The sequence below is a fragment of the Chamaea fasciata genome, unplaced genomic scaffold (genome assembly GCF_029207755.1).
Source record: "Chamaea fasciata isolate MVZ Bird 193981 ecotype frontalis unplaced genomic scaffold, bChaFas1.0.hap1 SCAF_9, whole genome shotgun sequence".
Taxonomy (NCBI): Eukaryota; Metazoa; Chordata; class Aves; order Passeriformes; family Sylviidae; genus Chamaea; species Chamaea fasciata.
In genome coordinates this window covers 35,452,621-35,467,862 of record NW_027094094.1, presented here as the reverse complement: position 1 = coordinate 35,467,862, position 15,242 = coordinate 35,452,621, and positions in this window count along the sequence as shown.

Sequence of the window (15,242 nt, the reverse complement as noted above, 5' to 3'; positions counted from 1 at the left end):
GTTTTTGGCTGCCCCAATGAATACAGGCAGCAGGCACTGTGTTGGTAACACTGTCAAAGTGCACTTGTTCTTGCCTGCCCCTCAAAAACTCCTTTCACTTCACTCCCTGGGAATTGGAAAGAAGAGATGAGGATAAAAGTGATGTCATCTCAGGGCATCCGAGCACTGGTGATGGCAGCGTGTGCAGGAGCGCTTGTTCCCTCCAGCAGTCCCACACAGCCTTGTACTCCAGCTTATTTCCCCTCAGAACCCCAGGTTATCTCGGGAAGAGCTTTTCTTTCACTGAAAAGTGAACTTCAGTGAATATCTCCATCTCTTGTGGAAGAAAGAAATTTGTAAAAAGTTCAAACCAGGAACTCTTGCTTCATCGGCAGCAGGAAGATCTTCCCTCTTTATTTGGAGGAATATCCTGGTCAAAAAGCTGCTGATCACAGGGCTTGCCACATCTTCTGACCCTGGGATTTAGGTGGGACCAAGCCCTTCACTCGATGATGAGAAAAGGAGTTCTCCCCTCCTTTCCCAGAGGGAGAGCTCCCTTCCTGCTGATCCCCGGTGTCTTTTCAAGCTTGGGTAAAATGGCTCCATGAGAATTAGGGGTTCTTTGAGAGAAAAGGATCAAAGGATGTGTTTGGAGGGGAAAAAAGTGTGGGAAGGAGGCAGTTGCAGGCAAACTCATCTAATTTCCATCAATAGGTGTGAGTCAAGCCTTGGCTTCTGCCTGTCTCTCAATTCCTCCCCTCCCTTGCCGTTTGTACAGGGTGTTTGCACTTTTTCCTCCTCCACTACTCTTCCCTCTTGGGCTGCAGGAGATAGACACTTTTTAAAATGCAAGGTGAGGGGTTTTTTTCAGCTCATCAAATGCTCTCTAGTGGCACCAGGGCTCTGAGAATACCTAAAAGACTTGGAGGCTGTGTGCAGTCTCATTCCCTTCGGGTGCCAACCCCCGGCATCCCTCCTCCAACAACTTTACTTCATTGTGATGGCTTTCCCACATCTCCTCACCCTCGGGCTCCTGCAGCTCCCTCAGCACTGCTCACTGCTTCTGACTCCACTCCCTGTCCTCCTTCCAAGCTGTCTTTGGGCCACCTCCACATCTACTTTACATAGCAGTGGCAGGGGACAAAATCTCCCTGATGCCTGGAAGGAAGTGAAAACACGGCTATGAAGGAGCTTCCTGTGCTCTGTGTGTAAAAATACCTCCCTTGCTATACGGAAAAGATATTTAAAATTGCTTTTTAAGCTGCTTGTCTTCCTTCTTCCCATGGTCTTTGCTGAGATGATGGAAGCATTGATCCAGCTTGTTCTGACTCTGGTCAGTGCAGCCACGTGCCATGCTGTCAGCATTCAGGTTGTCTCCAGAGATTGTCTAAGCCAGGATCACAGCCTAGATTAAACTGGTAGAAAACCGTACACCTTTTGGGGCGACATTCCCAGAGAGTACAGGGACTTCTTAGTGACAGGGGATCTTGAGAAGAGCAGGCTTTGCTGGAAGATTTTATCTGTTTTTGTAGCTGGTGCAGGTGGATTTTTCTCTGATAAAAGCTGTAAACACCACAAAAGTCAGAATGCTCCTTCCTGGCTTGCAGTAATCAGCTTCTAGCTCTGAACCACCAGAGTAACATGATCCTACCCCAAAGTAATAGGACTTGCTGCAAGTACAGCAGAGGTCAGGCTCTGCTTGTAGGTGATAAGAGAGTTTAGCCTCGAACCAATTCCCTCGGAGGGAGCTGGGGAAAAAGAGGGTGCTGGTGGTGCCCCTCAGGGGAGGAATTTAGAGTTAGTCAGCCCCTTAATGCACATCAGAGAATCCACCTCCTCCAATCTCTCACTTTTTGGAGACTGTTTTCCTTGCTCCTGCAAAGAAAGTGGACATTGCTTTTTAATCCCTTTCAATATTATCTGCCCGGTGTGGTTTTACTTGGCAGGAGCATCGTCTTTTTATGTTATCCATCCTTTAAACTGTTTTTGAGCAGGGAAACACTTCCCCCAAAGGTTACTTAAGGAGTTCTTGTCCAAACAGTGACAACAATGGCACTTGGGGTTTGTGCATCGATCCCAGAAGGCAAACAAACAAGCCCAGCTTAAATCCTACACCAACTATAAACCTTATGCTTTTTAATTGGGAAATTGATTTTAAATCCAAGCCTCCTGAAAAATCTAATTATTTTCCTTAAAAAAAAATGAAAATAGGAAGAGTCTTTCTCTCTGTCATGCTCCACCAGGCAAAAGAAAGTGAAGAGGAAATAATTCTTGGCTACATCTCTGCAGGGTGCCCTGGTGATAACCTGGATGATAAATCTGATTTTGGCCTTGAGTCTGTTCCCTTGGATTATCGCATTTCTTCAAGGACCAAAAGCTGTGCTGGTGATTCAGACCCACAGGAGAATGTCTTTTATAGTGGTAAGCTTTCAGGTTTGATTTCTTTTCCCCCCAGCCATCAAAGGCCAGAGAGAAGGCTTTTATCATGTAGCTACTTTATAGAGAACAAGTTGTGGGCATCCTGACCAGAGCCCAGCTCTTCTTCCTTCCTTCCCAAGGAAGACCCTTCTTGTTGGGTTAAAAGGGAGAGAAAAGTGAAGGGAAAAGAGGTGAAAGAAAAGGCCACCTTTGGAGACAGTTTGCTTGTATCACCTGCCTTGAAAGGAAAGGTAGATTTGGAGAGGATGTGTGTGGGTGGAAAATCGAAGCTATGCCACAGTGAGTGGATCCACCCGGATCTGTGCTGGATGTGAAGTCTGGATGTGTAGCCATTTCCACGCTTCTGTTTAAGAAGGGATCTGTTTGTGACAGCGTGGGATCTGCTTTGTCCCAGAAGCAGAAGGGCTGAAATCCCAACTCCCGTGTGCCCAAGTCCTTTCTGTTTAAATCTTTCTGATTAGGTTTTGTGACTCTCACTGCACGACTGCGTTCAGGAGCCTTCACTTGGGAGGTGAAGCATTCTTGGCTTTTTTTTCCGTGCTTTGGCATAGCTGCAGCTGGTTTTCCTCAGGGAAGGGAAGGAGGTGTGATGCCTTGTCTCTGCATCCACTTAAGGATGCAGGAGTCCACATCCCACATCTCTCCTGTTGCAGAGGGGTTTCTTACCCTCCCTGATCCAGGTGAGGGCTTTCTCCTGGAAGCCTGGGTGCTGAGGCATCCTGGAGCAGAGGGATGCCAGCTGGCCTGCTTCCAGCAGCCTCCCTTCCTCCCTTCACACGCACCCGCAGCCACCTCGGAGCCGGGTTTGTTTATAGAAACACTGTCGAGCAAAGAAGCCTTTCCAATAGCTCCGAGGAGAGGGACATTTTCAGCTACTCAGTCACCCTCAAACTGTGAAGACGCGACATATCAGCTGCATAAAATTAATTTATTTAGCTAAGAGAGGCGTTAATTAAGAGATCTCATTTATTGTGTTTCTGCAGACAGCTCTTGAGGGCCTTTTGAATTGTCAGCTCTGGTGACAGCAAAAGCTAATGGTGTCACGAATCAGTAGTGGCAGGATTCATGCCGAGGGAGGAAGTGGAAAACGGTGGAAGGGGTTGAGAAAAGAGCGATGGAGACGTGGCAGAAGCTCGGGCACACATAGCTGGGGGCTGACGAGGTGCTCTGCCCTTCCTTAGACATTCCCCCCCCCAGTGAATTCTGGCAAGGGGAAAGGCTCTGGCTCAAGGTGGCTGCAGGAAAAGCCCAGGGTTTGGCAGAGCAGTTTAGCAAATCCACGGATGCCAGGACACGTGCAGCCAAAAATTATTTGTGTGAATGGACTTAAAATAACTGACTGTCCATGTGAGCTGAACTGGAAAAGAATCTTCAATTTATTTTAAATAATCAGCTTTTCCTGCACTCAGAGAGGTTAATTCTCCTTGGTTAATCAGGATGTGTCAATCTGACAACCAAGTGCAGGCCTAACACCAGACTTGTGGGTTTAAATTTAAAGTGTCTTAGAAAATAACAAACACGTTTTATCTGAAAGAATTACATGCTCCAGTACAGCTGTTTATAGTCATCTCCTTCAGGAAAAGCTGCGCCAACACTTTTCCCCCCACTTTTTTATCTTCTTATCATCTTTATCAAGTTGCTTTTGGAGGGAAATTGAAATTCTCTTGATGCAGAAAATAGGCCAAAAGGAAAAAAAGTGATACAAAATAGGGAAGTGCTGTTGCTTTTTACCTATGGTACAAAATACCACCCAGACCCATGAAGAAGAAGGTGTAAAAGAAGGACTAGCCTACACCCTAAAACCTCCATCTTGCTTTATATATACATATATACATATACATATATATATATATATATATATATATATATATATATATTTGTAACTATACTCTAAAACCTTAAACTCTAAGTTTCCACCATGTGATATTACACACTTCTGTTACACACCCACAGTCCCAGTGCTATCATTCAGTTTTGGGAGCCTTTTCCACGGCCTCAGGTCAAATGCAGTGTTTGCTTGGGGGTCAGTGCCTGTCAGCACAGAAAGTCTAAAATTCTCAGTGCCCAGGGTTTCAACAGAGTGCTGAACTTGGTGAGGAAGTGGTGCTGCCATCTCCCAGGCAAAGAGGTTTTGTGTTTTGAGCTCCCCAGTTTGTTAAACAAAGGAAGCATTGCCTGTGCTTAGAAAATCAGCCCTGGCTCTTCTGGGCTTTCCTCCTTGTGTGTCCTCCAAGCTCACAAACCCAACCCTTGTTGCGAAGCCAAACTTCCAATTTCTCCCTCAAAAACCAGCAGCGGAGGCAGAGGCTGATAGGATGCCATGGCCATTTTTCATCTGCTTTGGCGGCCACCAGGGAAGCGCCTTGCAAACTGGCAGAAAATGCCGAGATTCAGGGGGAACACACTGGGATTCAGGTGGAACATGCTGGGATTCAGCGGGAACGCACTGGGATTCAGTGGGAGCACACTGGGATTCAGTGGGAACATGCTGGGATTCAGCAGGAATGTGCAGGGATTCAGTGAGAACACGGGGCATGAACCTCTCACAAAATGGATGGGAGATAGTTTTGTTATAAACACACATTATATTATTGGCTTTTCGCAAATACTAAGGTGAATGCTATATGTATAATGTTAGAATACCTTTGCTGTATGAATGTAGTTTTCATTTCTGCTATTAACAAAACTTAGAAATTATAGTGGGATAGCTGATAAATAGTTATGTTTGTAATTGAACTGTCTGCTTGGTTGAGATAATATCCAGTGACCACATGATGAAGACCCTGCTGCTGACATGTTAACTGCCAGCACCTGCCCTCTCTAGAAAGTATAGACCAAAACCCAAACTGGAGGTGATAATAAAAGAAGACCAAACCACAGCCAAGAAACACCAAGCATGCACTAAAAAGGCAGACCCAAGGAGGGGCCATGCAAAATAGCTCCTAGAACGTGAAAACTAATTTATAGAAAAATATAAATATAAATATACATAATAGTCTATGAACACGCAACAAGCTGATACAATAGAAAAGGTATTTAAAGAGTGTCTTCAAAAATAATAAGCGTGCTCTTAGCTAAATGCCAAACAACCTTTGGCCGTTTAACCCTTTACTTTATCTCTGTCTCCTATTGTCTTTTTATTAAGCCTTTTAGATTTTACCAAGAAAGTAAACCTTGTTTTTCACAGTTTGAACCGGCTCTTGTTGCACATACTGAAGGAGCAATTTTCTCCAGGTCACTAGTTTGACTTTCTTTAACACTCTACTAACAAATACATATTTTTATTTCCTCCTTTGTAAATTGATTTTCACTCTTTCAAACCCAGGGTATGCATCAGCCTCATATAGGCCACCACTGCTTTAACCTTGATTTTTTTTTTCCATGTGGTTTTTAATTTGTGTGGGATGGCAGTGGCTGTGCAGCTTGGATGAGACCCTAGCCCTGCCTCTCTCCAGGTGATCCTTGTCCAGTGGGAATGAGGTTTCAGGGGGTTTTCTGCTGTTGGGAGCTCAGGGTTGGATTTTGTCGTGTTCAGCTGCTCAAGGAAAGGCATTTTTCCAAGCAGACCCTGAGGGGTATTCAGTCCAAAAGAATCACTGGGAGCTCACCCAGTGCCAAGGGCAGGGTGAGCTCCCAGAGCATATCCCCAGGGATATGCTGCATTTTCCTGTTCTACCTCTCAGAGGAGAAAGAAACCTCGGCTTACCTTTGGCTCCCATCACAAAAGCTTGGTGATGCTGGGCAGGAATGGAGAATGGTGAGAGGTGAAGCTTTTAGTTTTTGATTTAACCCTGAAGCAACAGAAGGGCTTTCCTGTGGGGGGAGCTGTGGGGAGGTTTTTTCCCTACAGGAGCTGTGTGTCCAACAGATTCTTGTCTTGGGTCTGTCTCCTCTGAAGCCACACAGGATCTGACCAAGGCTTTTCCTGCAGCAGCACAGCGTGGATTTTCCACTGTTTTACTACTGTGGTTGTATCCCCAGGGCTGCCTTGCCCCGTCCAGCTCAAAACTGGATCATAAAATCCAAACAGGACCATGAAATGGTTTGGAAGTGACTTGAAAGGACATCTTGTTCCAACCCCAGTTCTGTGAGCAGGGGCACCTTCCACCAGACCAGGTACCTTAGAGCCCCATCCAGCCTGGCCTTGAGCACTTCCAGGGATGGGCACAGCACAACCGTGTTTATGGGAGAGGAGCAGCAGGGCATTGTCCCAGCTAGGGTAAAGGATGGGAGATTGGTAGGCTGGGAGGCAGAGGAGAGTGTGGATGTGTTGCCAGAGCTGCCTGGGGAGGATTAACACTCCTCATGGAGCAAGGGTGCTGTGGGAGGGGGCCCAGCAGGAGACAAGAACATGGAGGATTCATTTAAACCAAGTGTCAGATCCTATAAATCTGTGGGGTTTTGCATATTTCCATATTTATGTATGAAAATTTCACGAGGTGGTTTAAAGGCAACTGAAATAAAAACAGGGCTGTCAGAGCTTGAAAACCACCAGCAAAACTCTAACAGAACATTTAATACAAATGTATGGGCTTGAAAAACCTCCGAGTTGGTCCCTCGGGGCACTGCAGCTCTGCTGGCCGGGAGGCTGCGGAGTCGAGGGATCTTTCAACCTGGCTCGTGTTCCACAGGAGTGGGACATTGGGCTGCTGGCATTTCTTCGGGTGCTTTCTTGCTGTCTTGTGTATGCGGTGATGGTTTGGGGACGGGCAGGGAGTTGATCTTTGTGGCTGCTTGCTTGTGGTGCCCTGAAGCTGCGAGAGATGCTGGCGGCAGGGCTGGAATTGTGCAGCGGAACGTTTTACACCCTACAGGGGCTGTGGTTGTGTTCAGCCTTCCTGGTGGACACTGACTCCTTCTCCTGTGAGCATGTGCCCTTTTCCTTTCTGATCTTTGGTTATTGGCCAGAACAAGAATTCTCCAAACCACTGGTCTGCATCACCCTTGCTGACCTTCTGCTGCTTCATGAGTCTCTTCCCATGGATTAATTTAAAGGAGCATGGCAGAGATTTATGCTCTGTGCCCAGGCGGATAGAGTGGCCCTCCAGGGTGGAAAACAAAGTCCTTTTAGATTGCCATGCATATCTTCATGCTGGTTTTTGAGTAACTCCCGGTGTTGTCCGCCCTGTGGGTCTGTGCTCCTTGCTGTAGAACCTCAACCCTTTCTGGTCTCCTCCAGCAGCCCCGAATCCCAGTATAGTGTTCTGTAACTCTGGGGTCTGGCCTGAAGATTTTATAGAAACACAAAATAGTGTGGGTTGGAAGCGACCTTTGAAGGCCGCCTAGTCCAATCCCCTGCCACGGACAGGGTTGCTCAAAGTCTCATCCAGTCTAGTCTAGAAAATTCCCAGGGATGGAACATCCACTGCCTGTCTGGGAGAACTCTGATTTCACCACCTTCATGGTAAAAATCATGCATCAAATGTTTCTAAAGGGAAACTCTTGCTTTCCTGTTGCAAGGACAAGATCAAGCCTCTCCCTGCTCTGAGTCTTCTGTAATTTTTCCTCCCTCTCCAGCCACAAGGCAGGAGCTGGAGGCCATGGACACCCTGTTTCAGCTGACGTCTCCAAATCAAAAGGAAATAATTAGTGGAGGACGAGAAAGCTGGGACAAAAAAGCTGTCAAGAAGAAGAAGGTGCTAATGTGTCTGTCATCCCTCTTCCCTCCTGGCCGGCCCCCAGTGGTGGGAGGCGGGCACTGATGGAGAGGAAGGAGGGTGTCGGTGCTCGCCTGTCAGCCTCAGCTGTCTCCAGACATCAGCTCTCATCTTGCTCCCAGGCCACTTCCTTCTGCTGTCCCCCGAACTGTTCTTGGGAGGGATTTGCTCCACAGACAGTTTGATGGCAATGGCTGTGACTTCCCTGCACAAGTTCTTCCAGCCCAAGTTTGATCTGCTGTGCCGGGCGCCTGCAATCGATTTGTGTCCTAACAGTGCCTATTTCTCTTCATTACCCACAGGCAGGTGTGTGGAATGAGGAGTTCACATGTTGGTGTCCACAGTTATTAAGTTAAGCAAGACGAATCCTGGTGTCAGCATTTCCCTTTTGGCTTTGCTTAGGGCTTTGCTCCTTCTCCTGTAGGGTTTCTTGTGGTGACTTTGGTGCAGGGTGACATTCTTGGGAGTCTTGAAAGGTGCTGGATGTTTTCTGCCTGAGAAGTGACACCACTTCCCAGGTCATTGCTGTCACCTATTGCAGGGCTGGGGAAAGAAGCAAGGCTTGGCTGCAAAAATCCAGGAGTATAAACATCTGGAGAGCTTTGCCTAAAGTTCTCCCCAAAGTTGTGATCTCAAGGGTGGAGCTGTGACCCTCCTTTGCTTTGCTCTATAAAGGACTTTCTCTTGCCTGGTGCCACCAGGGATGGGTATTATTGGAAGCCGGTTTTAAGGCTAGCAGTTCATATTTAGGGGATTTTTGGAAGCTGGGACTTGCTAACTTTTAACCAAACTCTTACACTCTTCAACTTTGGTGGTCCTGCTGCTGGGAAGCCTTGGCTTATATGGGGGACAGTTTGCCTGGCCAAGCTTCCAACAGCTGGGATGGAGAGATCCAATCTACCCCAGCTTTCAACAAGACTTTTGTCCATAATTTCTGCGTAGGGCTAATAATTTCTGAGGAAAAAGGGGAATACCTGCTGGTCAGAGTGGTCTAAAATACCCCACAAGGGTGCATAATGTGGTCAGCGGTGTTTGCTCCAGAAAAAGCAATTCAGTGTTTGGTCTGTTCTGGGACTCCATTAGGTTTAGGACAGCACTTCTTACCTGTCTCTGTGGGGATTGTTCCCAAGTCCTGCTGCCTTACTAAAGGCAGGTTCCAGCCATGTTCTGCAGCACCCATCCCTTTTTCCCTCTACCTGGCATTAGAGGGCAGTCAAAGGAAACCTTCCTGGCGCTCCTGCTCCCCAGGCTCTGCGGGCTGCCAGCCAGTACCCGCACCTGCCCTGGGGGCAGAGGGCTCACCTCGAAGTAGGACCCCTTGCCTTGCCCTCACCCTCCTGTTTTGGGTTTCTGGTGGTGTTTCACCGGTGAAAACCACTTGTGGTTTAGTATCTGACATTTGGGATAGAGCATCTGCAACCCTGATGAATCCTGGACTCTATTTCTCCCCTGCTGCACCCTCCATCTCCTCCTAATTGACATCCCTGAATCTTGTCTCCGTTTGACAAATCAGGCTACTTACTCTAAGTGATGACATGGATAAATATTGCAGGCATTCGTTTTACATCTGGATACCCTGATAATAAAAGCTATCAGAATCTCTTCCCCCTGCCCGTGCATAGCAATTACTACCAAAGGGTTCACTCCTCCATCACCAGCGCAGGATGTGGAATTGTGTTTATGACAGCAAGATTTCCCACTTGCATTGGTGGTTTTGGGCCATAAACCAGCCTTTTTTTAGACAATTCAGCAGCAGTGCGGCGAGACTGTGCAAGCTGTGGTTTCGGAGTGGGGGATCTCATGTGAGCCCTTTTGCTCACAGAATTCCGGGTACCTGTGCCCACTTGGATGGACCTGGGTGTCCAGAGTGGCCATGGTGGGTGGCAGCAGGTGCCGTTGAGGGTGCTGTCCCTGTGCCTTCCTCGAGCCAGCCCCCATCCAGGCTCTGCTCCTCATCTTCACTGGCGTGTTGGTGGCTCTCCTGGGTTGAGGCTGTCAAATTGCAGGGTATTATTTTTAGCCTGGTTTCCCGAGGAAAAGCAGCTTATGTGATTGTACTGTCTGTCAGTGCCTTTCCTCCCACCAGCCTCCTCTTAACAAGTTTTGAACCCCCTGTCAAATTTTCCGGGAGGGATGGAGAGCTCCAAGACGTGATGTTCTTGCACGTTTCCCTGCAAATTAGCAGCTGAGGCCACCTTCCTCGGGAGGGGATGAGGCTGGGTGGCAGCACCCAGGGACAGGAGGAGATGCCAGGGAAGGTGAGAGATGAGAGGCTGGGAACGGTCTCCGCTGAAGAATTACTATCTGAAATACAGATATTAAGTGCTCATGCCTTAATTGAAGTTAATTTCTGGGAGAGGCGTTTCATTACCAAAGGTTTCTCCAGCTCAGGCGTGTCCACACCATCTGCTCGGAGCTGGTGGTGGCAAAGCCCTCAGCCCCGCTGGCTGCAAGGACCAGTCCTTCCCCAGAAAAGGACAAGCTCAATGCAGAAGCATCTCTTTTCTTCCTCCCTGCCTCCCAGTCCGGGCCATTACTGACAGTAATTTATTAATTTTTTTAAGAGCCAAGCTGCTGCTGGCAGGGGAAGGCAGAGTTTCATCTGCTATGCTTTTCTTCAGTGTGGGCTCTCTGGTGGCTGACAGTGAGGTCAGGCAGGCCATCCTTCTCCTTTCTCCAGCAATTTTTTTTCCCTTAAGCTTTCAGGAACGTGAGAGTTTGTGATTTCTACCCTTTGTCAAAACTGGGTGAAAGTTATTAAATGGTGGCTTGACCGAGATGGTCACAAACACACTCGGGGCTCCCGTTTCTTAGCTAACTGCTTTTAATGAGAGACAGCTCCTATTAATGCTTGCTGACTTCTTAGTCGAGGTCTTTGCTGGGAATGGAATTTTTATGGGAAATCTTAAACCCAACAATGATGCTAATAAGCTGTAATCAAAACCAGGAAGGGAAGTGACCTGCTTCTTTCTCATCCCACAGTCCTCCCTGAAGTTTCAGAAGAAGGACTTTTCCTACAGCCAGATAAAACCAAGATACTTTTTTGTTGTTGGTTTTTTTTTTGCCCAGAAGGTGAGAGTGAAACTCGCAGGATTGGTTTATGGCTTGGGCCTCACTGGGAATGTTGGAGAGAGAGAGGTACAAATCCCTGCTTTGAAGGGTTTGAATCTGAGCCATCTGCATCCCTGGCCAGTGTCCAACATACCAGGTTATGTGTGCTTTGTGAAGCTTTATTTCTCTTATTTTCTTCTATCTTGCTTTTATTCTGTTGCTTTTTTTTTAAAACCGCTGAAAACTCCGTGGTGACACTGAAAAATCTCTAGCCTGGGTAAATAAATGTGTCATTTAAAATGGCTTTTTTCTCCCCTCTCTGTGAGATCTTAGGTTTGGCAAGTTGACATCCTCAGACTAAAAACCATTTTGTCTCAATTTCTGGCCATTCTTGCTTACAGTGAGTGGGTTTTGCTCATAAAGACAGAAGTTGCTGGGTAAAGCTGAGTAATTCTCTGTTTAGAGGGCTTTGCTGCTGTCTTCTCTTCCCTCAAGCAGCCACCTGAAGAGGATTATTGTCACATATTTTGATGTAAAACCTGAATCTGTCTCCTGGTTTACTCAGGAGAGATCCAAATAAGCACTTATAAGAAGCCCAGGATTCCTCATTAAATGTTCACCTGCTTAAAGAAGGCTTTAAAGGAAAAAAACCCCTTTATTGAGAAAAAATAGAAGGAAAAGCCATTTTCCTCACTTTATGAGATGATGGATATTTTTGTGTGTGCAATATTTAGATAAAAGGGGCTGAACTTCTAATTACATTACCTAAGGAGGCTTAATAATGTTTGCCCAAAGTATCTGGTCGTGAAAAATTCACCGGAGTCTATTCAGTTTAATTTCTGTTGAAATCCCTTTGCTTCATTCCTTCCTGCTTTCCAAGGGCCTTGCAGGGCTGTCTGAGGGTGGGAAATCCTTGGGTTTGGGTTCCAACAGGGACAATCTTGTCTTTGAAGAGGGCTGGAGAAGACCTGGGTTTGGAGATGCTGTGATGGGAGACTTCCTGTGCTGGCCACTAAGACCAATTTATGTTCCAGCTGGTCCTCAGCCTTTTGGGTTTCGGAGAGAGCAATTAATAGGTTTTTTTCCTCTCTCCTGGAAATATTTTGAGTTGCAGATGCCTTTTTGCCATCGGGGCCCCCTGACCTGTTGTAGGGCAAGCTCAACCACACAGGTGGGGCATCTCCACTGACTTTCCACCCTTGCCAATGACTGTTTAAACTTGGCCTGGGATTTTGTCCAGTTGAATGTCATCCACATCCATTGGTCTGGTTCTCAAAGGCATCATTTCCTTCCAAATGATACCAAAACTCCTTTCTTTGCCTCCAGAGTAGTGAGTTTGATGAGTGTTGGTCCCCCATCATTAAAGAAGTGTTGAATGTGAGTGGTGACTGAAAAGTCTGCTCAGCAAAATCTCTCCAGGCTGCCTCCTTTTTCGGTATTATCTATTATAATTTTTCTTTTTTTTAGGCAAAGCATTTCTTTGATTCATAATTCTTATCGTAATGTTCACCTCCTACAGTTTAACAAATCATTTGCCCATGTGGCACAATATCAGATGCTTTTCTGAAGTCCAGATGGTCAAGCTCTCTCACAAAAGACAAAGATTGGCTTTTGTCTTGGAAAAAAAAAAAAAAAAAAAAGCTGTTATCTCCCAGAAAAATATATTTACCAGGCTCGCCTGACTGAATCCATCTGCATGAAATCCGGCTGGTTTTACCTATTTTCTTAGATTTTTGCTTTGGATTTGCTTCTCAAGCAGTGCTGCTCCTCAGACCAGCCTGTGGATGCCCGAACCTCATCCTCCTGCCCCAGTCTTAAATATTCCCTCAGCTTTAGTCTTACACCCTCCTTCCCGCCTGCTCCCCCTTGTTAGACTAGTTTAAAATAATCTGCGGAGAAAGGAGTCTCTGGGAAGTGAGGCAGTGATTATTTCCACTACAGTAAAGGTTGAAAACCGGTTACAATTATCACTCCTAGTTTTACATGCTAACAGGATTTGCCTTTGGGGGATTAAGTTAACTATTCTGTCATGCAGGTGAGTGTTTTGTTTTGCTCCTCTGAACCAGCCTTTCTCAGGCTGTCAGCGAGAGGAAGATAAAGGATACCGTCCCTCTGCCGTATCCTGCTTTCCAAAGCCCCGGCCGCGGCTCAAGGAATGCTTTGTCTCTGCAGCGGCTTGCCTTGCAGAGATTAATTTGGGCTTGTTTCAAGGTCATCACAGGTGCATCTTTTTTGTTGAATGCGCTTGCACTGCTGGGGAAGTGTGGATCCTTTTAAAATTCTTCTAGGCTGCGGATCAAGGGAAAGTAGGGGGGAAATAAGCTCTGATGTTTCAAGAAAAATAAAGAGGCTCGATCCAGACACTCTGTGTGGTACAAGGAGGGTGAAGCTTTCAGGCTGTCACTGTATAGGTTCCCAAGCTGAGGGCAAACAGTTGTTCCTGCCAGAATTTCCACTTAATTTTTCATTTTGACAGAAAATACCAGGGTAATTGACCTTTTTTTTTTTTCTTCTTCTTCCTTTTTTTATGGTCAGTCCATTCCAGGGAGTTCTTGTGACACCTCGTGAATGTCAGCTCCTGTGCTTTGGGTGGCAACTGGGTTCCACTGGGAAGAAACTGCCCAAAACGGGACCAAACCAGGAACTTAAATGAAAAGTTGCTCCAGGGTAGGTTTAGATTGGAATGATTTCTTCCTATAAAAGGTGGTCAGGTACTGGAACAGACTGCCCAGGGAAGTGGTGGAGTCACTGTCCTTGGAAGTGTTGGAAAAATGTTTGGTTTTGGCACTTGAGAACATGCTGGTGCTGCTGGGTTGATGGTTGTACTCAATGATCTTAGAGGCCTTACCCAGTCCTGGTGATTCTGTGGAAGAGGGGAACCTCAGACCAGTTGTGATTTTGGGGAGGAATGACCATTTTTACTATAGCAAAGCGACATAAAGCTTTCAACAGTGATGGGAGATCAAGCTGATACAGACAGTGAGCAGCACAACAAAGGACAGTGAGAGATTTTTTTTTCCCTCCACTGATAAACTCAGGTCTATTTCCATGCCCAAACTGTGCAAAGTAGGGGATTTAAGTTTTACATTGCTCCAGTTTTCTTTGAGAAGATAAAGACCTTGCAATTCCCAAGGAGTTGTGTTCTTCAAATGTTCCTTCAGGATTACCTTAAACCCCCCTGGGTAACCATCCCTCCTACCCCTTTAACAGCTGGTGTAAGAGGAAGGACCAGGAATTTCTTTTCTGTTGACTTTATGGGGAGGCTGCAGCTTTAGGAGATGATTAGAATGAAACAAATCCCTGGTGAATTAATTGAAAGGGTCAGTGCCTGTAGTTAATCAGTTAAAACTGCCTATGATTACCCAGCTGTGTCTTTCATGTCAGCAAGACCTCGGTGAGGCAGGAGCCATCTAAGATGGATTTGTTTGGTCTTGTTTTGGGAGACATATGGACAATTATGCTTTGACATTTATCTCTGGCATAGCTTTGTCTCTCTTTCTCCTTGCTGTTTTTTTTTTTTTTTTTTTTTTAATTTTTTAAATTTTCCCCTCCTAGTTAGGTGGAGGTCGGGATAACTTGACTTAATGACACTTTTCAGCCCTGATTTTGGTGGTGACAGTTATTAACAGTTCCACGATAAGAAACAGGTGTTTCAGCATGGTCCATCAGGCAGAAGAAGAACAATGCCTCCCCAATGTCATTGTTCATGATGTATTCAGTGACTGCTACCTTTTTTTTTTTAATGAAGATTTTATTCAACCGCATAGGTAGAATTTACTATTTAGTATGCAAGCTTTGGGCAAGCTAGTGGAGTGGAAAAGCTTTTAATTTCTTTTTAATGCATACATGGATCTTGCAAGACCTTGTCAAGCGATTGGAATGGGCTCAGGCTCTTGCTTATGTTCTCCCAGCATCACTTGGTGGTCCCCTGCAAGAAAATCCTGAGTATTTCTTGTGGGATTTGTGGTTCAAAGGACAGGTCCAAGCCTGAAGGGATCAGGGAGACTCTCTCGGCTACTCCTGTCTTGCAGCAAGGAGCCACACCTGGGATGATTTGGGCAGAAAACATCATTAGTATAATAGGGGCATTGCAAGAGCTCCTGGGCTCTGCTGCCA